Here is a 27,649-nt window from a genome sequence, read left to right on the forward strand (position 1 = left end):
TATGAGAGCAAGTTACCATCGTCTGTGTTGTAAATTGTGACAAAGTGTTGGCAAGGCATAAGCAGGGATGTTTAATAATAATTCAAATAAATTAATAAATAGTCACTCAATTGACTAATCTTCTTCTAATTTAATTTTTTAACTCTTTTCAGTGGTAGCATAACATTTTAGGGAGTTAAACAATTACAAAAGTGAGTTAAAAACAAGCTCTGGCAAGGTGTTAAATGTTTTGTGTTAATTTAACTCCAAAGAGTGTGAAGCTTTATAAACTATAGGAAAGAGTTTAAAGTACTTTTTTGCCGTTTCAGCTGAATATTTTTCGTTCCTGAATATTTGGTGCATCCCTGGTGGCTAGGGCTGAAAGTTTAGAATAATTAGGTCATAGTGTTAGAGAAACCCATTCTGATTCATCTTCTCATTCTCCCACTCTCTCTCTCTCTCTCTCTCTCTTTCTTTTCTTTTTTCTTTCCTTTCTTCCTTTCTCTCTGGGCTTGGTGGGAGAGGACGTCACCTGCATGCAAATGGCCGCGTTTCTTTGTGGCCGACTACGGCGATCCACTGAGGTCATTGTCTGTTTTAAACAAAATCACTCTCCTCCACAAGAGGGGCGCCATAAAAGACGAGAGCGGGGGGATTAAATGGAGCCCACACAGAGAGAGAGAGAGAGAGAGCACTGTGAAGAAGATATCAGCGTAAATCTATTCAATTACCCGATCCGGACTGAACCAGAATGTTTGGAGAACCGGCTGTTAATAAGTTAAGTGTTTCTCTCCAGCTAATCGTTCATAAAAGGTATCAAGCAGCTCGCGTCCTTCATACAGAACTCTTAACACATCACCCCCTCTAATGAAGAAATAATGGCATCCGGTCCGACTCGCCCAGTGGCCTCTCTCCAGCCTGGCGCTGACGGAGCGGGCGTAAATTCAGACACTCCCGGGTCAAGATGCATAATTGAACAAAGCCGTGATGCGCATAAGAAAACAGGCCTGATTGCACGTCCGTCTAATTTACCGCCTTGATGTTTTTTACCTCAAATAATTAACGGCTCGGTTTCCTCGGCTTGCGCCACCGTACTCAGATTTACCCACTGAAGCGAATAAACACACTAGGCTCTATCGTACACCCTGAGCAAGACGCGTCGCGATGCTCATTCCTATCTCACACTCCGTCAACAGTCTATTTTCACGCCCTTTGCCGCTAAAATAACGTTTAGGAATATATATACACTGATCGTCATGTTGGTCTGGAAGTGAGGTGTGTTCAGGTAAATTTCTGGCGCGTTCGTATCTCGGCAGCGAAAAAACACAGCTGCGCCACTGACTGAAATAATCTCAGCTTTCAAAAAGTGTGATTAATCACAATTAACACTTTTTCACACAGGGCTAAATTGGTTTGCATCAATTTTCCCTTAAAAAATTTATTCATGGGCGCAGAGTGGTCCAGCGGTCTAAAGTACTGCCACTATGAGCGGGAGGTCGCAGGTTCAAACCCCCGCTCATGCAGCTTTGCCATCAAGCTGCCGGTGCTCAGAGTGAACAAAATTGCCCCTGCTCCCTCCAGGTGGGTAGATGGCGCTCTCTCCCCACATCACTCCTAGGGTGATGTTCACAGCACAGGGCGTCTGTGAGCTGATGTATCAGAACCGAGCCGCTGCTCTTTCCTCCGACTGTGCTGTGATGCTGCTCAGCAATGCTGCATCAGCAGCAGCTCGAAAAGAAGCGGTGGCTGACTTCATATGTATCAGAGGAAGCATTCACCCTCTTGGTGTGTTGGGGCATTACTAGTGATGGGGGGGGAGTCCTAACGAGTGGGTTGGGTAATTGGCCGTGTAAATTGGGAAAAAAATGGTAAAAATTAGAAAAAAATAAATAAATAAATAAAATTAATCATGAAATCAGAGAACGTGAGACACTTCACATCCAATGACAACAAGCATTGCATGAGAAGTTGCATGAGGGTTAGAGACAGCCATGGCCCCGCCACCGGAGTGAAAGTCATGAATCTGATTGGTTAGATTGTCCAGCGACTTTACTAATACACTCATTATTACACCCTTAAAAAAAATCAGGAGAAGGGTCATGCAGACACGTGGGCAGAAGCTATTTTAAAATGACCACCTAAAAATGTGTTACTTTGATTTTACCAAATTGAAAACCTTACAAGCCATCATTTTTTTGCACCAGGAGTGGCATAAAGTTATCCAAAAGCAGTGTGTAAGACTGGTGGAGGAGGACATGCCAAGATGCATGAAAACCAGGGTTATTCCACCAAATATTGATTTCTGAACTTTATGAATATGAACTTGTTTTCTTTGCATTATTTGAGGTCTGAAAGCTCTGCGCCTTTTTTTTGTTATTTCAGTAATTTCTCATTTTCTGCAAATAAATGCTCCAAATGACAAGTTTTATTTGAAATTTGGGAGAAAAGTGGACAGTAGTTTATAGAATAAAACAACAATGTTTATTTTACTCAAACATATACCTATAAAAAGCAAAATCAGAGGAACTGATTCAGAAACTGAAGTGGTTTCTTAATTTTTTCCAGAGCTTAACAACCAGTAAAAGGAAAACAAAATCATAACCAGTGGTCCAATGGGCACAGTACGCAACGGTATATGGTCCGACCTTAGTAACCATTGAGACACGCAGTGGAAATCCAGTGGAGTCCAATGAGAAGTTTGTCAGGCTATAGACTGTTTGCATATAAACATAGTTAGCGAGAGACAAAGTTGAGGAGGGAGGGCGAGCGAGAGAAAAAGAGAGAGAGAATAATAGTCTGTGAACAAAAGGATTAGACCATTTCGCTAAATTATTCCCTATAGTCACGACCACACATTTCACCACAGCAGTTCATTAGACCTAGTCTGAAGTGCCTCTCTCTCTTTCTCTCTCTCTCTCAAAGTGATCAAAGCACCTCTGCTATCCAGAAATCAATGAGGCTCTCCTTAAACCGTGCGACAGTCAGCGTGGAACCGGGCCTATTTGTTTTGCGATAGTGTGGCAGATTCATGCGGCGGATCGATACGGGCGGAGGTGGTGAAGCGAGGCCTGACACTCAGCTCCAACCTCGCAAAATTTATCGATTTAAAACTGAGACAGACACATCACTTTCAGCCACAGGAAGTGTTTTATGTTGACGATACAAGACCTCTGTGTGTGCGAGTGTGTGTGTGTGTGAGTGTGTATGTGTGTGTGTGTCTCATATGTCATGATTTTGTGAACAGTGCCTCAATGAATATTCCTTAATTAAGGCTCAGTGTTCCTGATTCCTTTAATTAAAGTCAACTTCATGACTTTAGTAATAATACTACTGAAAACAGCTTATTTACATAAACCCACAAACATACAATTCCAGTCAAAAGTTTAAACACACCTTCTTATTTAATGTTTTTCCTTCTTTATTTCTGTATTTAATGTATTTTCTACGTTGGAGATTTTTATTAAAACACAAAAACAATTAAGGGACACATATGGAATTACGTAAAAATAAAAAAGTGTTTTTCCTCCACAGTTTCCTGATCTTTTCCTCACAGTTTCCTGATCTGGAGCTTCACAGCATGAAGAACAAGCAGAAACTCCTGCTCAGCACCTCCAGGAACTCCTTTAAGATGCTGAAAAAAACTATTTCAGGTGACTCTCCCTCATGAAGTGTCACGTCCTGGTCTTGTCTCATGTCTCTGTGTGTTATTCCCACGTGACCTGTGCTCCTCTGTGTCTCTTGTGAGTAGTTTTCCACCACGTGTCTCATTTGTAGCTCCGCCCCTTCCCCAGGTGTTTCCAATTCTAGTGTGTTTCCTGTTTGTATATAGACAGACAGATTAAAATAATAAATAATAAGAAAAAGATTAAAATATCAAGAGTGTGCAGATCTGTTCTCAAAAATAAATGAGGTACTTAAAATAATCTAAAGTATAAAACTGCGCTGTTTCTGGTTTGTTTAACATTTTTTGTTCATATTTCTGCATGTATTCCTGTATAGCTTTAAAATAGTCTTCAGTGTTAAACTTAAAAAATCATAAAAAGAAAGAAAACACATTCAATGATAAGAAGTGAATAGAAAGAGGTGTGTCCAGACTTTTGATTGGTACTGTACACTACTATATTCAAAAACTTTTGACCAGTGGTGAATTTCTATTTACTGCGTATATAAATGTTTACGTAGGTGTTTCCTTACGGATGCACTCCTGTATTTGTTGTGAGGTGATATCTTGTGAGTAAGGCTGAACACCAGTGTGCGGCCAGTGTACTCAGGATAAGGCCAGGTGGTAATGATGGTGACCGGCAGTGTCTGTCTAGAATTGTCCATGTAAACAGACACTAAAGCAACTAAAGGACTGTAGACTGCTCCTAACCCAAGCTAGCACTGCTGGATCAGCATTAGCATTACCCGCCGGCCGCGCTAAGCGCTAGCTCTTTTGACGTTCAGAGGTGTGTATTATCGGCCTGTGCCCTACTGTTAACCCTGGCTAGCACTGCTGCTGTGCTAAGCGTTAGCTCTTTCTCCATTCAGAGGCGAGTATATTGGGCTATATTCTGTGCATTAACCATGTTAAAACAAGCTACATGGGACGAACCGCTAGCTAATATCACCCTGGCTTACAGGAACACTCAGGGTTCCTCAGTGTAGGGCTGTCGGGTGGCATTAGCTGCTAACTGTGGCTAGCCTTAGTGGAAATCTGCAACTCTAAGCTCACTGTAAATAAACGGAAGGTCTTTACTCTCCCAAATAAACAGTTTTCAGGAGAAATAGCTGTGTAGATTAACATCCAGCCCTCAATAATATATATTTTTTTTAAAGAATTACTGTTTTGTTTACTTAGCTTAGCTAAAGCCAAGCTAAATTAGAAGGAAAGCATGGCTAAATTAGAAGGAAAACCCCTGTTCCTTACTAGTGTCACATAATGCGCCTTATAATCCAGTGTGCCTTATATATGAAAACAGACGTTCATTAATAGTACGTCTTATAATCTGATTGTGCGAAAAATTTGGTAATCATTCCTTTCTTATCCATCATTCACAATGGAGTTTCATACAAACAGGAAGTTACATCATTAACTTGTACAGAAGCAGTGTGAGTTAACAGTGCTGGTGTGAACACCTCCATTAAAAACAATGGTTTCATATTTTTGCATTCTGCATGGCGTGTTCATGTTTAAAAGATTTAACAGAAACTGCATTTCATGAAAAGAACACCTCGCCAAATGTGTGAAGCATGGGGGTGGAAGCATCATGTTTTCGGATTGTGTTGCAGTCAGTGGCATTGCCAATGTTGCATGAAGCACAACAGGATAATGATTAGAAACATACCTAAAAAAAAAAATCCACCGTGGCTGGTTCGAATCCTGTTCATATAGCTTGCCATCGGCTTTCTCTGGGTAAGTAGATGGCATTCTCTGCCCTCATCTCTCCAAAGGGTGATGTCGATCAGCACAGGGCATCTGTGAGCTAATGTATCGGAAACCGAGTTGCTGCGCTTTCCTCCGAGTGCGCTGTGATGCTACTCGGCAATACTGCATGAGCAGTAGTTAAAAAAAAAAAAAGACATTGGCTGACTTCACATGTATTGGAGGAGGCATGTGCTAGTCTTCACCCTCCTGGTGTGTTACGGCATTAATAGTGATAGGGGGAGTTCTAATGAGTGGATTGGGTAATTTGCCTTGTAAATTGAGGAGAAAATGGGAGAAAAAATTCAAATACATTTATTAAAAAAATTATTATTTCCAGAGCACATTTAAAAAACACCACTGCTGAACAATATAGTAGTGCAAACAACAATTAAATGTATAAGACTAAATAACAAATAATATATTAGATAAGTAAACAAGAATAGTAGAAAAATCCTCGCAGTCCCCGAACCTAGAAAACAGTTAAACATCTGTGAGCAGATCTGAAACAAGTTGTGCAGCAGAACACAAATACACACACACACACACAGAAATACACACCTATTTTATAAGCTACTGAACACAACTCGAAGACTGATGAACAATATGGTCCATCCTCACCTTTTTATTATTATTTTTTTGTTCTAAGAAAATAAGAAAAAAGTATAAAGCTGAAATACTGCAGCTGCTGCAGGAAGTCATCACAGTAGCTCGAAAAGGTGAATAAAATATTCTGTGTTCTGACTTGCCTTGTGTTATTGCACCATTAATATCCAAAACTGCAGCCACAGAGAGAGAGAGAGAGAGAGCGAGAGAGAGAGTGATGAAGAGAGAGAGAACATTACAGCAGAGAATGGAATAATTCAGTCAGTAAATTAAAAAGCCTCGCTGCTCATTTTAATAAGATAAGAAAAAACAGAGCTGATGTCTGTCCTCTGAATAAACTGCTCACCTCCGCTCCACCGCACCTCCAACACGTACTCTAACAGGGGGACACCACCCAATATTCACAATTTAATTTTATGTAATAAATTAATATTATATCTAAAACATATCTGGACATGTGTCTAAAATGTTTGGTTAAATTTTTTTGACTGAATCAAGCTAAATTTGAAATGAAGAAGAAATGTTTTTTTTTTTTCATTTCAGCCTTTCGCAAACCGAATTTCAAGAAAAATGAAAAGTTGGAACTTCTCTCAATTTTTAGATGTGTCCATTTTTGTATATTGTAACACAAATTCAATAGTATAATTCAACTTGCAAAAATGTAACAATTAAAAAAATAAAGAAAATATTAATCTTTTTGAAATGTTTTGAATTTGGGCAGAAATGAAAAAAAAAAAGAAATTTAATTAAATTGGAATAATGGATAGAAACTTATTTTTTGTACACGGCACTACATTAAAAAAAAAGAAATAATGAGTTTTTACATCTAGTTTGTTTATTTTTGCATTTATTCTCAAACAGCTAGGAAATTAAATTAATAAATGTTGCACTGACCATATATATACTGTAAAATGTATATTGTTTATTGTTTGCAAACAGTATATATATATATATACACAAATAGTAGTTTACTAAATTTACTAAATTAATTTAATAGTATAACAGCTTTTTAGAGTAAGTTTTTTTTTATATATTGGCATGGCTGGACAGGCTCAGACACAAATAAGATGTTTTATTAATGAAGGTAGTGGTACAGGGTATAGTCAAAGCATTCAGGGTCAACACCAGTATACTGCAGCAACGGAGAGTAAACAGACCATAAACCAGATTCAGACCAGAGGTCAAACACAAGCAGGAATTATCAGAGGATAGGCAAAAACCTTAGTCAAAAAAACAAAACAAAAGATCATACATAAGAGAGTAATGCAGGCAATGGTATAAACACGATTTATGTGGTGAGGGTGTATTTGTATGGGTGTGAACAAGTGAATTCAATATTCTAGTGGTAGACTTTCTAAATGTACATGTGTAGTGACATCAATATAACTGATTAACCAAAGAAAGGTAGCCCTGGTAGGCAAATGTTGAGTTAGAGGTGAGGGGACACACCCAATATGCAAATAAAGGATGTCATGTGTCTTAGTTGGTCAATTTAGGCAATATTTCCTCTTACTTTTTCATATTTCATATGATGTGAAATATTTATAATGGTACCATTTTAAAATAAGACTACCTTTATAAAGGGCTTATAAATGGTTTACAATTAGTTTATTAATGGTTACTATTTAGGTTGTAAATGCCTTAAAATCATTAATAACCAGTTATAACACATATAACACATAGAAAGGGCAACAATGACCTGTTGTCTGCCAAATAGTGAACCCACAGCCATCTATATTGTTACCTTTTCTTCAAGTGTTATAACTGATTATTAATGATTTTTAAGGCATTTACAACCTAATTAGCAACCATTAATAAACTAATTGTAAACCATTTATAAACCCTTTATAAAGGTAGTCTTCTTTTAAAGTGGTACCTTTATAACTGTTTGTATACCTAATGTTTGTAACATTAATAAAGCATTAATATTTATAAACATGATGTTATGTGTTGAAAAGTATGTATCAGAATATTTAGTGAATATGTAGAGTTTAAAATACTGTGGATATTAAAATATAGTGGCTATTCTTCCCCCTCCTCTGTATCCAGCATCTTACCCCTTTCCTCCTCCTCATCACTGTATCTAACAATGAAATTGCCTTTCCCTCAAAATAGCACATTACACTTAAACCACGGCAATTTACAGCCCAGAGAATTCATACCGGATGCAGTGAAAGAATACATCGGGGGACGAAGCGGCCACGGCATGGTTATCAAAAACAGACTTAATTAAAAAGATGTCTGCTGTGACATATGAACGTGATTAAAATGTAGCCTTATAATGAGAAAAAGAATTATTTAACAGCGTACACTGTTTATGAGTTGATTAGGCTAATTATGTAAATTACTACCCTACTCTTAATTCTATAACGGTTGTTATGGAAACCCTTAAATAGACCGCAAGGATCTTATATCGCACTCTTACTGGACCCAGTGTTCACACTAGCATTTATATCACACCTGAACCACTACTCCAGGAACATGGAGGTGATTTACATATTATTATTAGAGGAACATTTTTTGTTTGTTTGTTTGTTTTTTTACAAAAAAAATATAGAAGTAATTGAGAATATTACTACATATCTACCACAAATGAAAAGGTAAAAGTCTTGGCAAAATACAGCTGGGGGGCAGGGTCTTGTTGGGTGTGATACTATCTCCACCATGTTTAGAAGCTGAGGTTTAACCATCCATCCGATTTTTTAATTAAACATAAACCTAAACATAAAACCCATGATTAAACAAAAAACTTACACTAGAATGAGGTGGAAAAGTTAGAAAATCACTAAACCAAAATAAAATAAAAAAACCCTACTAACCTACAAATACTAACCTATACATCCCTACTTTCTATACTCCCCTATACTCCCTAATACTACAATTTCCCCTCTATACTACCCTATACTCCCCAATTCTACCAATTCCTCTCTATACTCCCCTACACTCCCTAATACTACCATTTCCTCTCTATACTACCCTATACTCTCTATACTCTCCTACACTACCATTTTCTCTCTATAATAACCTTAACTGCCCTATACTCTCTATACTATCCTATACTCTCTATACCCTATTTCCTCTCTATACCCTATTTCCTCTCTATACTACCCTATACTCTCTATACTCTCCTACACTACCATTTTCTCTCTATAATAACCTTAACTGCCCTATACTCTCTATACTATCCTATACTCTCTATACCCTATTTCCTCTCTATACCCCATTTCCTCTCTATACTACCCTATACTCTCTATACTCCCCTACACTACCATTTTCTCTCTATAATAACCTTAACTGCCCTATACTCTCTATACTATCCTATACTCTCTATACCCTATTTCCTCTCTATACCCTATTTCCTCTCTATACTACCATATACTCTATACTCCCCTACACTACCTAATATCATTTCCTCTTCATACTACTCAATACTCCCCAATTCTACCATTTCCTCTCTATACTCCTCTACACTCCCTAATACTACCATTTCCTCTTTATACTACCCTATACTCTCTATACTCCCCTACACTCCCCCATACTCCCTAATACTACAATTTCCTCTCTATGATAACCTTTACTGCCCTATACTTTCTATACTATCCTATACTACCCTATACTCCCAATATCCAATTTCCTCTCTATACTCCCCTACACTGCCCCTACACTTCCCAATGCAACCATTTCCTCTCTATATTACACAGTACTACCATTTCCTCTTTATACTATACCCTCTCAATACTACCCTTTACTACCCTATACTCTCTATACTCCCCTACACTGCCCCATACTCCCCAATACTACCATTTCCTCTCTTTATTACCTTATACTACCCTATGCTCTCCATATTCCCCAACACTTCCTCATACTCCCCAATACTACTATTTTCTCTCTATACTAACCTATACTACCCTATACTCTCTATACTCCCCTACACTCCCCAATACCACCATTTCATCTCTATACTACCCTATACTCTCTATACTCCCCTACATACCCCCATACTCCCCAATACTACCATTTCTTCTCTATTCTACCCTGTACTACCATTTTCACTCTTTACAACCCTTTACTCCCTATACCCCTCTACACTGCCCCAGATTCCCCAATACTACCATTTCCTCTTTATACCACAATATACTACCATTTCCTCTCAATACTACCCTAAACTTTTTATACTTTCTACACTCCCTAATACTATCATTTCCTCTGTATACTACCCTATACTCTTTATACTTTCTACACTCCCTAATACTATCATTTCCTCTCTATACTACCCTATACGCTTTATACTTTCTACACTCCCCAATACTACTATTGCCTCGCTATACTACCCTATACTCTTTATACTTTTTACCCTCCCCAATACTACCATTTCCTCTCTATACTACCCTACACTCTCTATACTCCCCTACACCCCCCAATACTACCATTTCCTCTCTATACTACCCTACACTCTCTATACTCCCCTACACTCCCCAATACTACCATTTCCTCTCTATACTAGCCTGTACTCTTTATACTTTCTACCCTCCCCAATACTATCATTTCCTCTCTATACTACCCTGTACTACCCTATACTCTCTATACTCCCCTACACTCCCACATACCCCCCAATACTACAATTTCATATTTATACTACCCTGTACTACCCTATACTCTCTATACTCCCCTACACTACCATTTTCTCTCTATAATAACCTTAACTGCCCTATACTCTCTATACTATCCTATACTCTCTATACCCTATTTCCTCTCTATACCCTATTTCCTCTCTACACTCTAAGAAATGAAACACTGATATTGTTCTCATTACATAAATGATTATGCTGAAATTACTCTTACTTTTTAAATTTTTACAGTCAAAATAATCAAGTTTCATTGCATTAAAATAATAGTATGAGATTTCAATGCAACACAATACTGCAGATTCAAACCAATGTAACCAACTTACTTTAAACGCACTAGCACTTGAATTGTCCCATTGCGGTTTCCATACCCGCAGTTTCGCACATGCACGGTATTTCTGAGGGGCACAGACGCCATTTTCACCACCCCAAAAGCTTGCGAGAGACCTCCAGGTGTGTCTCGGGTTTCAACGGTAGCCATCCATCATTTATTCGGTAAGTACAAAGTTTTACTTAATAGTGCTTTTAAAACGGTACCTTTGAGACAACAGATAAGTGTTAATTTAGTGTTTTTTTGCTCTCTGCTGTACGTTTTGACGGCATTTAGGGCTCCACACAAAGTCAGTCAGTATGTATTTTTCACGTGCCAAATCGTATCTTGCCAACTGTAAATATTCCAACAACACACCTAGGTTTGCTTGTAATGTCTTTAGTTTTATGTCCATTTCAATTCGTTTAGAACTAATTCTGACTCTAACTGTGTACTTTTTAAGCAGAAAATGTGCAGTAAATATGAGACTAACAGCCGGTGTTCTGTCGGTTTGTGCTACCTTGTCAAACCTTGCTACCCCTGTGTATTGAAATGTAAAAACACAAATTTTTATATTCTCGCAGAAGCAGGCTCTGTATGGTAATTCAGTAAGTCTAAATCGCTGTATCAAAGTATATTTAAAGAAATATAGGTGATAGTTGTTTAATTTATAGCTAATACATATATGTTTTTATATTACATTTTATATAGCATTTTTTACACGGGTTTAAACCTCAATCAAACAATGAGAGTGAGCTCAGATTTGTATGATGCACCTGAAAATACAAACTAACAAAATTATCAGGGGAAACGCTTGAAAACAGTAAAAAAAAGATGAGTTGACGCATGCGCAGTGCCGCTAAGTAGCACGTATCGACGGGTAGCACAACTCGGCAGAACACCGGCTGAATGTCAACACTGTGTCGTTTAAGGTGGAAAAAAAATTACTTAAATATACAGGGTGTGTCAAAAGTCTTTGGACATCCTTTTATTTAGAAACAAAAAGTGGAATTTTCGGCGTGAAACTGTTTCCCCCTCCTCCCTCCCCCCTCCCCCCCCCCCCTCCCTCCGTTAATGCTTTTTTTTTCTCTCGTGATTTGATTTTTTCCGTCGGCTGCTCTCTGCGCGCGAGAGAGATTTTTGCCCGCGCGTTTTCAAAGTTTGGGGGCGGGACATGTGCCGGACCGCTATTGGCTAATAGAACCTGTTGGTTTCGTGACTGCCTGCTCACTTCGAACAGCCTCTCATAGTACAACTAAAATGGTGAGCGCAGAGGAGCCGACAGGAGAGAGAGATGGATAAAACTCTGGTTTATGTCACTTACAGTAATGATTTCATAGTCTTATCACTTCTTATTAGCACGTATTCACTCGTTGCCGCTGCAGCTCGGCAAGATTTTGCTTTAGACTAGAATGCGTTATTTTTGCATAAGGCAACATTTTAAGAATCATATTTTATCATATTTAACTGCTTAAATAGTCTTTATAAAATAATAAATAATTTTTCAGATTAAAATTCTTAAAGGCATAATAAAATCTAAAATTGTTTTACAATAGCAATTTAAATAACCTTGTGAACTTTTCATGTTTGTCTTCCCATGAAATGTTTGTGATCAGTAACTACAAATTGTCTGGATTGCAGGTTTGTCAGCAAGTGTCTTACCTCACTGATGCAAAGCCAGTAGCTCAAATGTAGTTGTATTCTTTACTTCTTAAAGCAATTATTTTAAGTGCTATAGATTCTTGAGGGATTGTGTAACAATATCTGTTATTTATAAATGATACATTTTGATAGTTTCAATTATTGCAGATCATTGACACATCCAACTCTTGTTTTCAGGCTCTGAATGTGGAGGTGCAAACAGTGTTCTGAAAGTGCATCTACGAGGTACCAATTACTAAAACATTATAAACTGAAGCATGGCCATTATGGTCAGAGACACCCATATCCATGTGCATACTATGAATGCCCATGCTCATTCAAAACATGGAATGCTCTTAAAACTCATTTGAGTCGATTTCATGTTGATACACATCAAAGAAGTGCAGAACTAGTAATATTTACGTGCCTGTTGTGTCCTGGAAGTGAAATACCATCTAGCAGAGAATACTTTTCTCATATCAACAATAATTTGAGGCATTATGAAACAGTAACTTGTATGTTTCAAAATTGTTCTTTTCAAACTAATATTTATGCTACTTTCAAATCCCATAAGAGTAGGAAACATGCTAATTGCACAGTAAAAGACTTTAAAGTTGGATTGGTGAATTGTAGGGATGAAAATGATGAGCATCAGCTATCTGAAGAACATTCAACTGATCTTGGAGAAAGTACTTCTGACTTAGTTTGTCACAATTTGATTGAAGCTAATGAAGAAAATGAGAACTTGCAAGACACAATAACTAAAAAATTAGCATCTGTCCTTTTGAAATTAGAAGTTTTTTCCCATGTATCATGCTCTGCAATTCATTTTTACTTCTACTGCACTGCCTGTCTCTCACAGTGCAACTTTAGACATTTTCAAAAAGCATAACCTACAGGTTAATCAGTCAGTAATTGATGAACTCAGCCTTGCCATTTCTACTAATAATCCATTGATAAAAGCTATAGGTAACGGTGGTCCACTAGCTTCAGCCGTCAAAAGTCACAGGACACCCTTTTACCTAAATGCTGAGAATTACCTGACAATGCTACTTGAAAGATGATCAAAGATGGCAGTTTCCCCATTTGTTATTTTATTCAGATACGTGTTCAGGTATTTAGATATGTTGTCATTTTCCGTTCGTTTCTGAAACAAAAAGGTGTCCTGTGACTTCTTACTTACCCTGTAGATGTAAAAAATGAACCTAAATCTGGAAGCTTTGGTGCATTTGTAAAGACTTGTTCTAAAACTGTTCTCCCACAGAATCCCAGTATTGAAGTACGACGGGAGTGCATCCTGAAAGCATTGTGCATCTACTTGAATGAAAAGTCTGACAGCCTTATGAAGGAGTACTTGGTAAGTTGCAACTTTATTCAGCTATAGCGAAACTGATACAGAAAATGTATAACTTTTTTTAAACATGCTTGTTACATGTTAATTTAACAAAACTATGTGAATGGCGTATCCTGGAAATTCTTGCTAATTTATAGCCTCAGCAACTTTTTCACTTGTAACTGCATAAGTGCTAGTATTTGCATGTTATGCAAAACTGATTTGGCCAGTAATACAGCGTTACATTTTCCAAAAATAAGAGACAAATGGTTGATGCAATTAATCATCAACCAAAAAGGGCAGCAGATTATACATTAGTGGTACCCCTGTTCTTTAATTTCTTTCTAGCTTGTTGAACTACAATGCTTGGCTGCTGTGTGCCTTTTTAAGGGAGAAGTTTTACAGTCTTTGTAGAGTAGGGCCTTTGTAAACTGAAGATGTTTTAGGTATATACAGTTAGTTGGACAAATGAAGGGGCATTTATTATTGCGTCATGGATGCATAATTAATACTAATATCTATCTATATATATATTTTTTTTTGTTTGTTTTGTTTTTTCAGGATTTTGATCTTGCTTCAGTGAGAGAAGTGGAGAAAATGGTTTTGGGCGTCTACATCATCCGACATGAGGGAGCAGACTCTACAGATGTACCTGAGGATGTTGGCATAGTCATTGAGGGATGCACAGTCCTGCAAGATCTGGGAGATGTGGCAAATGGATGTGCGGTCTTGCTTGGCTTGAGCTATCCCAAGGACCTGCGATACACGTTCGAATTTTTTCAGAAAGTGTTGATGGAACTGGATGGGAGCAAGCTCTCCAATAAAGTGCAGGTCCTCAAAAACAAACTGCTTGAGTAAAATCACGTACAGTAGATACGACTTCTTGGAGTTGGAGGACTTCTTGGACATGGAGTTAGACTTCTGTTGACTCTTGATTAGGCAGAGATATTGTCTTTGGATTTTGGACTAATGATGGACAAAACAATGTGAAACATATTTTGGTTGATTTTGTAATATCTGCAATGTTTCAAGTTTTCAGCTGTGATGCATGTTTGAATTTCTTCAGAAAGTGATGGGAGTTGGATGGGAACAAGCTCTCTAAGGTGCAGGTCCTCAAAAGTGAAAATGCAGTAAAATCACCTGCAGTAGTCAAGACTGGGAATGAAGTTAGTCTAGTCTTTGGATTTTGCACTAATGGTGGAAAAAAACAATTGATCTATAGACTTTTTTTTTCTCAATAATAATTGCTGTTTCAGCTGTAAGCACATGTAACTTTTGTTTTCTGAGCTGGACCCAAAAACAGTTTAAAAAGGACAGCCAATTTTGATATTGTTGAAGCTATCTCAATGCTAATGTTGTATGGTCAGTTTTATTATTATTATTTTTTTTTTATAATAGTATTGAAAACTGTTACAATAAGCTTTAGGTCTCAGGTCTTCTAATCTGGACATCATGAGTCAGATATTTTATGAGACATAAATGTAGCTTCGAGGTACTTTAGAGTTTTTTCATGTTTGGAAATAAAACAGTTAAAAGGTATTCAACTTTAGTATAAAGAAATTGACAACCCTCTTAAATATGTGCATTGAATAAGTTTATTTATTTATTTTTAATTATTTTTGGACTATTTGTTTTAGTGAAAGTACATTTTCAGTTTGTAAATTTGTGCTTAATTTGTTTATGTATTAAAGAGCAGGTTTTATTTTGTATTTGTTTTTTTACATATTGTCTTTGATTTATAATGGTCTTAATATAATACCTAATGAAATACCTTTCATAACTTTTGACAAAATGTAATGTTTGACAAATTCCTCACTGTTTCTGAACCTGATTGTTTAATAAAGTCAGGTGAACAAATGTGACTTAAGTTGTATTTATTTAACCTACTGCCTTAAATGCAGCAAACCAGGGTTCAGTCATTAAGTGCAATCAACATGAACCTAAAACATTAATATAGCTTATTTACGTTGAGTAAATTGAACTTAATCATGTTAAGTTAAGTCAACCTGTTCTAAGTGAATTCAAGACAACATTGTTACATTAATCCAACATAACTCCATGATGTTGCATTTAATTAAAACAATTTTGTTAGATTTACTTAGAATATGTTGTTGCAATTAATTGAATATTGTTTTCCTGATTTAAGCAACCAAGTTTTGTGGGACCGGTTGACATAACTAGATTAAGTAAATACAGCGTTTCATTTCTTAGAGTGTATACTACCATATACTCTATACTCCCCTACACTACCTAATATCATTTCCTCTTCATACTACTCAATACTCCCCAATTCTACCATTTCCTCTCTATACTCCTCTACACTCCCTAATACTACCATTTCCTCTTTATACTACCCTATACTCTCTATACTCCCCTACACTCCCCCATACTCCCTAATACTACAATTTCCTCTCTATGATAACCTTTACTGCCCTATACTTTCTATACTATCCTATACTACCCTATACTCCCAATATCCAATTTCCTCTCTATACTCCCCTACACTGCCCCTACACTTCCCAATGCAACCATTTCCTCTCTATATTACACAGTACTACCATTTCCTCTTTATACTATACCCTCTCAATACTACCCTTTACTACCCTATACTCTCTATACTCCCCTACACTGCCCCATACTCCCCAATACTACCATTTCCTCTCTTTATTACCTTATACTACCCTATGCTCTCCATATTCCCCAACACTTCCTCATACTCCCCAATACTACTATTTTCTCTCTATACTAACCTATACTACCCTATACTCTCTATACTCCCCTACACTCCCCAATACCACCATTTCATCTCTATACTACCCTATACTCTCTATACTCCCCTACATACCCCCATACTCCCCAATACTACCATTTCTTCTCTATTCTACCCTGTACTACCATTTTCACTCTTTACAACCCTTTACTCCCTATACCCCTCTACACTGCCCCAGATTCCCCAATACTACCATTTCCTCTTTATACCACAATATACTACCATTTCCTCTCAATACTACCCTAAACTTTTTATACTTTCTACACTCCCTAATACTATCATTTCCTCTGTATACTACCCTATACTCTTTATACTTTCTACACTCCCTAATACTATCATTTCCTCTCTATACTACCCTATACGCTTTATACTTTCTACACTCCCCAATACTACTATTGCCTCGCTATACTACCCTATACTCTTTATACTTTTTACCCTCCCCAATACTACCATTTCCTCTCTATACTACCCTACACTCTCTATACTCCCCTACACCCCCCAATACTACCATTTCCTCTCTATACTACCCTACACTCTCTATACTCCCCTACACTCCCCAATACTACCATTTCCTCTCTATACTAGCCTGTACTCTTTATACTTTCTACCCTCCCCAATACTATCATTTCCTCTCTATACTACCCTGTACTACCCTATACTCTCTATACTCCCCTACACTCCCACATACCCCCCAATACTACAATTTCATATTTATACTACGATGTATAACCCTACACTGCCCAACACTCCCAAATTTAGCTGTTACTCTAAACAGAAATTTCTCCAGCATGAATAAAACTGCCCCAGACCCCCCAAGTAAAGGCTTAGCCTTGATCCATAAATCTCCATAACCCACATGTTTCTTTCTGTCACATGTAAAAACACAAACACAGAAAGAGAAAAGGCTGAAATGATACAGAGTCAGAGCGGAGGAGTGACACGACAGAGGAGTTCAAACTCAGTTTAGATCATCTCCAACACAAACACTTCTGCTAATCTGAGAAACTGAATAGCTTTAAATTTCCTACTGAAACGGGATTATGGGTAGAGGTTCACAGACGGGGGAGAGTGTTTATAGCTGAAAGAAGAGGATACGGTTATTATCATATTACTGTCTGACACACACACATAACACACACACACACACACACACACACACAACTCTACTAAACCCAAATAAACATAAAGTCAGTGATCAGTGAGAGTGTCTACCTGTAATTAACTCTATATAACATTAGAATACTAAACCCAAACAAACATAAAGTAAGTTGTGAATTTAGTTTTAGTGGCTGTAGATAGACAGAACAAAGAAGCATAGTTAAAAAAGGAAGCATATAAAAGGCATGTATATACGGAGAGAGAAAGAGAGAGAGAGATCTAAAGCAATAGAAGTATACGCCCCTAACCTGAGGGTATAAATAGCCTGGCGTGGGCGTCTGAGTGTGTGTTTAGGGGAATGAGGGAATTGTCGACATGTTTACACGATCCAAGGTTAAGTCTAGTAATCAGTGCAGCGCTTTATAATGAGCTTTAGTTTATACACTGACTGACCTTCTGTCTTACAGCCCTACCTTACTGTTAACAACAGTGAGGAGAGAGAAAGAGAGAGAGAAAGAAAGAGAAAGAGAAAAAGAGAGAGATAATGTCCGCAATTTATTTATCTCAGCCTGGGGCTCCACCATGCCCAGAGTGCTTTAGCCGACGTTATTTTTATGTCATTTTCACCCCAGTGCTTCATAGTGCTTATTGCTAGAGTTGTATCAAAAATGCACTGACAGAAATTGACGCACCCCAGACTGCGGAGAAATTCAGCAATCATTTATTTCTCTGGCATGGTCTAATTAGACAATGGAACATGCCACAAGAGGGCGTAAAAGGGCTTCCCCCACTGCCTTGTAAAAAGTCTCTAAGAGGCTACTTTGGGTGGTGTATGTCTTTGTGAGAGATTCTGCCCAGTTGAGAGACTTTGAGAAATGGTGCATTATTGGACCGAGGGGAGTAAGATCCTAGTAGTGCAAGTGTTCCATTCAGGTAATATTTACTCAAAATATGAAGCAAATTCTTGTAGAATTTATATATATATAAAACCTTCAAGCACCGGCTACATCATCAGGGGCGCTAAAGTTCAGCAACCTAGCTGCTAGCTAGCTAAGTTTAGGGCTTTATTGTATGTCTTCAGAAAGGGGGGAGATGGTTCAGAAATGAATTAATATTGTCCATTTCTTCATTTCTCTATGATGGGGAGCTGAAATTAGCTTTTATTTTACTTTATTTTCCTGTTCCGCCTTAAATGCTGCAGCCTCTGCTGGCTGTTGCACTGTTTAAGGTGGAACAGGAAAGTTAGCTAGCTAGCTAGCAACCTTCTGAAGCTACTAGGGATCTTTTTTATGCTTCTTATGAAAAATTTGGCCATAAAACATTGAAACTACACAATAAACTATGGCAATATAGTGCTAATCGTCATTTTTAACAGGGAAAATATTTACATTTCTGGGTTTATTACCAATGATTCTCATACCCCTTTGTTTGAAGTGAGCCCTAACCCTTCCACCTAACCTACCCCTCCAGCCTAACAAGAATCAGGACAGGGTAAGGTAAGGGGTAGGGCCAAGGGGTGAAATGGGATTGGGCCAAAGTACTCAACTTTATTTGAGCACAGTTTACTTCACATTTTGAGTAAATATGACTTAAATTGAACAGTTAACACACAACACACAAACAATAAGGTAAAGATTACTTAATATTCTCAGTCCATTACACAAATGTATATCACAATATCTACATGTAAAATGCGCAATCGAGGTGTGTAGATCATTTACAGCTCAAACAAACATGTTTACTCACAGAAGAGATGGAAAAAATCTCGTCTCGAAAAAATCCAAACAAAAGAAAGGGACGTCTGGGTGGGCCGTTGGTCTTTTATTCAGACTGTTATTTTTCTATTCCTCCGTATTGCTTCTTTTAATAATAGCCCGGGCCTGCACTCGCCGGGATGCTGAATGGCGTCTCGTTAAATTTGAATGTTTTATCAGCTCAATTCACACGAGGAGAGATATAACGGTGAAATTATTTCGTCTGCGTGATCTCGTTGTTTTATTCCCCCCTGCCCCTGCGTCGGCTCCGTGGGGAATTGAACCTTCGTCACACTTATCGTTGGCGTATCTGCGCTGGAAATTGAATCGAACAAGGGATGCAAATTAAAGAGCTTCCTCCTAAAAACCGTTCGAGTAACGGCGAGGGGAGAAAAAGAGAGAGAGAGAGAGAGAGAGAGAGAGAGAGAGAAAAGAGAGAGAGGGCGTTCGGAGAAAGAGCGAGATAGAAAAGGCAGGCCTGGGGTTTCGCCTGACTGCTTTTATGAGCCCCCGTGACAATATTCCGCAGGATAATTTGTGCGGCGTTCGCCAGGCGTTTTGTCGGCATGTTGATGTAAAATATTAGCCCCATCTCATTTACACTCGCCCGCTGTGTCAACAGCCCCTCAGCTTCTTATGCAAATATTGGCTCTTGCTGGAAAAAAGAATTATTTGCCCCAGAGATTACCAAATTTAATTCTCCTGCATTAGCAACCGGCAACTGCAGCGCAAAAAACGTGACCAACATTTGGTACACAGTGTTTAATAAAGACGGGTTACACTCGTTTCACTACTTATTCAACCCTGATTCAGCTGAGCTGTATGTTTGAGTCAATCCTGGACCAGTGTTTCTAAAACAGCTTAATCAGCTACACAGTAAATGTCAACATGTTTAGAGTTAAATTAACACTGTGCAAATCTACTGTGTAACAGAGAAACTTACAGAGCCTTTCAACAATGTTTCAATGTTCAATGTAAAGGTTCCAGAAAGGTTAGCCTGTAATTTTATTTAAAAAAATATACCAAAATTCTAATTTTGGTTTGAATTACTTCTTACTAGGCCTGTCAATGTTAAATTTTTAATGCACACAATTAATTTGGGATCAGTAGCGTGTTATTATTCTTTTTATGCACCAAGTTTCACCCCAACTTTTGTCGGAATTGTTTTTTTAGGGCTCTCTACACAACCCAGCTATCAAATACACTTCTTTTTACTTAAGCTAAACTGCTTATAAGGCACAGTTTAATCTGATATATTAGCCAGATATTATACTGCTATGAACAAGCAATGTCTCTGGCTTGATTTTAGTTTGCATTGCAACGATATTAGACATTTATAAACATGTATTACCCAACATTCCCAGTTAAACCAAAGCTAACGTTAAGGAAACAATTTTCCCAAAACAAAAAACACAACTAAAATGCTATATTAAATGTAAAAACATTAATAAAGTGAAGAGATAAATTTGAAGAATGTGTCATAAAACTTACAAATGGGTAGATTTATTTAAACACAAAATATGCCTGCCAAGTGAAAAGCCACAATTCAGTTGTGAGAATGAACAAATGGCTATATTATATCATAAAGACAAGGAGGAGTGATCTGATGTGATTTACTGATCTCTGACTTGAAGTAAAAATTCTAATTCAAATTCTTTCTTTTTTTTCTTTTAAGTTAAAATAATCATTAAAAAATAATTTCATCATAAAATCAAATTATTTCTCATTAGACAAACATAAAAATGCACTTTAAACCAGTGCATGGTTTTTTCACTTTTTAAAATGTGGATATGGCTTAAATTTAGCAAAATGTTAATTCAACATTGTCAATGTTAACACTGTGAGTAGTGCCTTATGCAATTCACGTTGCATTTTTTAACACTAACTGTGTTAATTTAACACTGAAAAGTTTACTGTATGATCAGAAATACAGCGGAGATGTCTGAAATTACAATTCAATAAATAAAAAATATATACACATACATCTGCACATTTTTTTATTTTTGCTAGAAATAAATTTGTATTGTAAGATGCTGTGAATTAAATATATTCATCATAATCAAAGGTGTGAAAAGTATTGACATTCATTACTCAGGTAGAAGTATAGATACTAAGGTTTAAAATACTTCTGTAGAAGTTGTTAAAGTATCAACTCAAGCTTTTTACTCAGGTAAAAGTGTAAAAGTTACTTTATCAATACGTATAAAAGTAAAAGTAATGTAAGGAGGAAAAATGCCATTAAGAACAAAAGCTTAGGCTGTGACACAAGGTCCTATAAATGTTATATTAAAATGATAATGTTGATAAATTTGGGATGCACTAGGCTGCCAGTTTCAGCTGCATATATGCTAATTGAAAATGAATGTATTTTAGTACAATGTAAATATATTAATGCAGCTTAGTTGGGACACTTGGATCGAGTTCTCTTGAGTCTGTGCATGGATCATCTTCATACTGTGTTCTTGCTGAAGTGTGCAGGTGTGATGGACCCAACCACATCCAACCACAATCAGATTCACTCTGTCTGGATGGAGAGATTTATCTGAATAGGGTTATTTTTTTTTTGACCAATGAGAAGCTGAAATAAAAGAAGCTAAAATGAAACAAAATGAGTAGAAAGTTCAGAGAATTGAGTAAAAATGTAAGAAGTAGGAAAGTCCAATAAAGAATAGAACCAATTCTTCTAGATAACCAGTTAAATAACAAGGTATTTGTACAACATTATTTGATCTCTGGCCATAATATCAATCCAGACTGTTCTCATACAGAGTTTCCCAATGGTGGAACAATCTACCTTCCACTACCAGATCAGGAGAATCTCTCGCTATCTTTAATAAACTCCTGAAGACAGAGCTCTTCAAAGAGCACTTACTCTCCTAACACCTCTAACACACTAACTACTTCTAACCTCATTTCCTTCTACCACCTCTACTCCTCTATCCTATTATTTCCCTTTGACCTCCTTTAAGCCCTGTCTAAAGATGTTTTACCCTTAACTTCTTTTACTTTTGTACTTGATTATTGTAAGTCGCTTTGGACAAAAGCGTCTGCCAAATGTAATGTAATGTAATGTAATGTAATCTTAGGATAGTGTAGACACAGTTGTGAGGTGTGCAGGGTTTCTGCGTTGAATATGCAATGGAAGATGAAAATGTTTCATAAAAATGTTTCTCCTGATATAAAAAGTATGATACTCTGCTGTGCAGCTTTACAAGCTTTACGAGTTTTTCTGTTTGCTGAAAAACACAAGCGTGAGAAGTGGAGGATGTTGGAAGTTCAAGAAAGCGAGAATCATCAGGGATCATTATCTTTATATAGCTTTACATCAAAGGTCAAAATAATGCTGGCAGCAGCACCTCCAGGTTTCTAATTGCTAAGGTAACATTAGTGACATATGGCTGCCGGCAGTGAAGTGAAGGCTGTAGAGGTGGGTGTTAAGATCATACCTTATACTCTACAGTAAATGCTGTTTTTTTGTAAGAGCTGTGAACTGCCTGAACCTCCAGCATCCAGGTAGAACGTACACAACTAAAACACAGTGAAATCAGTATCAGTCACATGAGGGAACACTAAAGACTGGGCGCTGCTACTATGAGCAGGAGGTCGCAGGTTCGAACCCCCGCTCATGCAGCTTTGCCATCAAGCTGCCGGCGCTCAGAGGGAGCAAAATTGGCCCTGCCCCCTTCGGGTGGGTAGATGGCGCTCTCTCCCCACATCACTCCTAGGGTGATGTCCGCAGCACAGGGCGTCTGTGAGCTGAAGTATCAGAACCGAGTTGCTGCACTTTTCTCCAAGTGCGCTGTGATGCTACTCAGCAATGCTGCATCAACAGCAGCTCGAAAAGAAGCGGTGGCTGACTTCACATGTATCAGAAGAGGCATGTGCTAGTCTTCACCCTCCTGGTGTGTTGGGGCATTAATAGTGATAGGGGGAGTCCTAATGAGTGGGTTGGGTAATTGGCTGTGCAAAATTGGGGAGAAAATGGGAAAAATTAGAAAAAAATTATATAAAATTAAAAAAAGACTGGGCGGGGCTAAAACCATCCAAAAAAAAAAACAGACAGGTTGTGTGTGTTCTCCACTGTGATGCTGTATAAAGTGAACAGTGTTGAGTTGAACCAAACTGAGAGGAATCAGACCAGTGAGTCGATGAAGCTGATCAATGTCCGTAAAGCCCTTAAGCTCTGCTGATTACCCCTGTTCAGAAGGTCTGTCGAAGGGTTGCCAGGTCCTGCAAGGGCACAGCTCTGCAGCGCTGGTGTAATCGTTCTGCTAATACACTCACTTCCTCTAAAACAAGTGAATCAGATGAGCATAAAGAGTGTTAGCCTCCGGTCATCTGTTCGTGAACTCAAGCTCATGTGTACTTGGGTTCTGCAGCAGGACAATGATCCAAAGCACACAACAAGTCCACCTCTGATTGGCTTAAAAAACAACAAAATGAAGGTTTTAAAATGGCCTAGTCGAAGTCTAAGTGATTGAGATGTTGTGTCATGATCTTAAACAGGATGTTCAAGTTGAAAAATTCTCCAATGTGTCTGAATTAAAAGAATTCTATAAAGAGGAGTGGATCAAAATTCCTCCACAGATATGTGAAAGACTTGTTTCCAGTTATAGGTAATGCTTGATTGCTGAATACTTTTTCACACAGATCTAGATTGGTTTGGATTGTTTTTTTTTTCTTTTAATAAAAAAACTGCTTTTTCTATATTTATCAGGTTATCTTTGATATTAAGAAAAATATCAGTATAACAAAAAAAAGCAAAAACTAAAGAAATCTGTAGGGGATAAATACTTTCTCACGCTACTGTATATTAGGCAGCGAGTAAACAGTCAGTTCTTATGGTTGATGTGTTGAAGCAGGAAAAGTGGACAAATGTAAGAATGTGAGATACAGGAGTTGGACAATGAACCTAAAACACACGTCTTTTTAGTGTGGGAGGTTTCATGGCTAAATTGGAGCAGCCTGGTGGCCAATCTTCATTAACTGCACATTGCACCAGTAAGAGCAAAGAGTGTACAGTTCAGTTAGCAGAGTTAGAGTTTTGCTCAAAATATTGCAATGCACACAACATTATAGGTGACAAACCAGAGTTCAAAAGAGGACAAATTGCTGACGCATCTCCGCCCCCACTCCTCTGCACCTGTTTATATGTCTTCAGATCTGCTCCTCTCTCAGAGTATGGGCCAGTTTGTTTTATATTTTATATAGAATCTGAATAAATGATGTGGATGTGTTATCAATAATTAAGTAAACACATAAAGCTTTAGAACAGTAATCTCCTGACTCCAGTATGTCCTTTTTTGAATTGTCTGTCTGTTATGATGCAGAAATCTGTTTGTTTTTAAGCCTCTGATTCCACCCACCGCCTTGCCCCTTTCCCAGTCCTATTTTCACACCTTGGGTTGCCAGGTATGGAGCACAGCAGCAGGTCTTGCAGCCTCAACATTCTTTGAAAAAAAAAAAAAAGTCCATGAACAGAGATGGAGTAATATAAACTTTCGTCAATTACTGCAGATGGAGAATGCTTAGAGCCCAGAAGGACTACAAGACACTAGGGCTGCAACAATTAGTCGATATAATCGAAAATGTTGATTATTTAAGTTTGTCGACTACAATTTTTTATTGTCGACTAATCATTAATTTGTAACAGACAGACAGATAGATAGATAGATAGATAGATAGATAGATAGATAGATAGATAGATAGATAGATAGATAGATAGATAGATAGATGAAATGGCAGAAATAATCGTTGACTAATCAACTAATCGGAAAAATGATAATCAGATTAGTCAACTACCAAAATAATCATTAGTTGCATCCCTACAAGACACAAGACGCTGAGCTGCTAATTTCCTTCTGAACAGGTAAGTGAAACTGAAACACCTGTCATTTTAGTGTGGGAGGTTTCATGGCTAAATTGGACCAACCTGGTGGCCAATCTTCATTAAATGCACATTGCACCAGTAAGAGCGGAGTGTGAAGGTTCAACTATCAGGGTAAGAGCACAGTTTTGCTCAAAATATTGCAATGCACACAACATTATGGGTGACATACCAGAGTTCAAATGAGGACAAATTGTTGGTGCACGTCTTGCTGCTGCATCTGTGACCAAGACAGCGAGTCTTTGTGATGTATCAAGAGCCACGGTATCCAGGGCAATGTCAGCATACCACCAAGAAGGACCAACCACATCCAACAGGATTAACTGTGGACTCTGTAGGAGGAAGCTGTCTGAAAGGGATGTTCGGGTGCTAACCCGGATTGTATCCAAAAAACATAAAACCACAGCTGCCCAAATCATGACAGAATTCAATGTGCACCTCAACTTTCCTGTTTCCACCAGAACTGTCAATCACCACACTAAATTATTGTGGTCTAAAACCAGGTGGGTGTTTTGGTTTCATTGTCCAACCCCTGTACTTGAACATGAACTGAACTGGGATGTTCAGTTCAGTTCAGAACATCTCCAGAACATCAGGCAGGTTTGTGGAGGGTTCCCGGTATGTAGTGGTCAGTACCTAACAATAGAGTCCAAAGAAGGACAACCTAGGATCATGGTTGCCCAAGACTCACTGATACTAATGGAAGCTCCGCCCACCTCACACCCAAACAAAGTTATTTAGATGACATAGCGGGGACCTACACATCATTAAGCAGACTTTTAGGCAGGTTTTAGGCATGTTATGGCTGATCCTGCAGTGAGAAAGCTCTCGGTACTTCACACACTGTATATACAAGAGACGGCTTGGGAATGTCCACATATGTATTTGTATTTGTATCTTGTGAATGAGGTAGAACACCGGCCGGTGTGCTCTTGGCAAGGTCAGGTATAATAGTGGGTGCAGATAGATCGGACTTTCCTCCATCCACATTGTCATATGTGTACCAGAAATACGTTGTAACAGGAGGCAGTACTACCACCCACAGTGGACAGTGCAGTGCAGTGGGTGGTAATGATGGCGACCGGTGGCGTCTGGTTAGAACTGTACGTTTGTTCAGACCCCTCCTCCCCCCTTCCATAGGACATGGCAAAAGTCATGGGACAAGATCATAATACTAGTGTCTGTTGAATGATGTGGGATGTCAGTATATATTATTCATATTCTTATTATCATTAGTTATGTTTGTTACTCATGTTCAACAGTGTGTGTGTGTGTGTGTGTGTGCATGTTTCTAAGTGCGTCTAGCGGAGTTCTTTATAACAGACATACACACGCAGATCAAAGGCCGGATGCGTGTTGCGTTCCTGTCTCACTGTCAGCCGTGCTGAGATTGATGGAGTGTAAGGAGTGTGTGCTGGAGTGTCTTCTTCAATACACACACACACACACACACACACATACGCACACATAGCAGCTTGTTATTCACACACTGTCATTTTGTTGTCACAGAGGCTGAGGGAGAGAGAGAGAGAACTAGCGCGAGAGTAAAAGAGAGTAGTTGACAGTAGTTTGCAGGTTATACATTCAATTAAACTCGCTTTTCAACTCAAGTGTTTCCTTCAGTCTTCATTTCAGACCCCATAACAGAACCATTTTACATCAACGCAGTGTGAGTGCATGCGTACAAATGTGCTTGTGTATGCTATGTCTTAAAAAAAACTATGGTATTTCAATTTAGATAATAAAAACTGTATTCTAAACAAATGTATTTTTAACAAAAAAAAATACACTGCTGAATTTGGCTTCTTTGTCTGTTAGCATCCCGACTCTCACCCTGCTGAGCCTGGCTGAGCTAGTCTGCAACAGTTTGTCTTTTGTGTACGCTAGCTTTGCGGCACCAAACCTACTGAGGCTTACTGTTACCATCACTGCTAACCAGTTCTAACCTAACCAAGCTAGCTGCTGTGTCTGTCAGCATGGTGGCAAACCCTACAAACCCTACAAACTCCAGCTGCTGTTTCTGTTAGCATCATGGCTCTTACCCTGCTAAGCCTGGCTGTTAACATCATGATTAAGCCCAATCCAAACCTTCCGAATCTGTGTCTGCTGTGTCTGTTAGCTTTGAGGCACCAATCCTGCTGAGGCTGACTGTGACCCTTATGGCTAACCAATTCCAATCATCTTACTGCTGTGTCAACCACCTTATTGCTGTGCCCTGCTGTTAGCATTGTGGCAACCCTAC

General features: G+C 38.2%; 1 long non-coding RNA gene across 1 annotated transcript; it reads left to right on the forward strand.

Moving 5' to 3' along the window:
• Window positions 1-10,769: 10,769 nt before the first annotated feature.
• Window positions 10,770-15,682, forward strand: LOC111188540 (uncharacterized). Its single transcript, XR_007424449.1, has 5 exons — window positions 10,770-11,109; window positions 12,566-12,621; window positions 12,764-12,811; window positions 13,830-13,922; window positions 14,460-15,682. It is a non-coding gene; the product is annotated as an uncharacterized LOC111188540 (long non-coding RNA).
• The last annotated feature ends 11,967 nt before the right edge of the window (window positions 15,683-27,649 follow it).

Source organism: Astyanax mexicanus, chromosome 15 (genome assembly GCF_023375975.1).
Source record: "Astyanax mexicanus isolate ESR-SI-001 chromosome 15, AstMex3_surface, whole genome shotgun sequence".
Lineage (NCBI taxonomy): Eukaryota > Metazoa > Chordata > Actinopteri > Characiformes > Acestrorhamphidae > Astyanax > Astyanax mexicanus.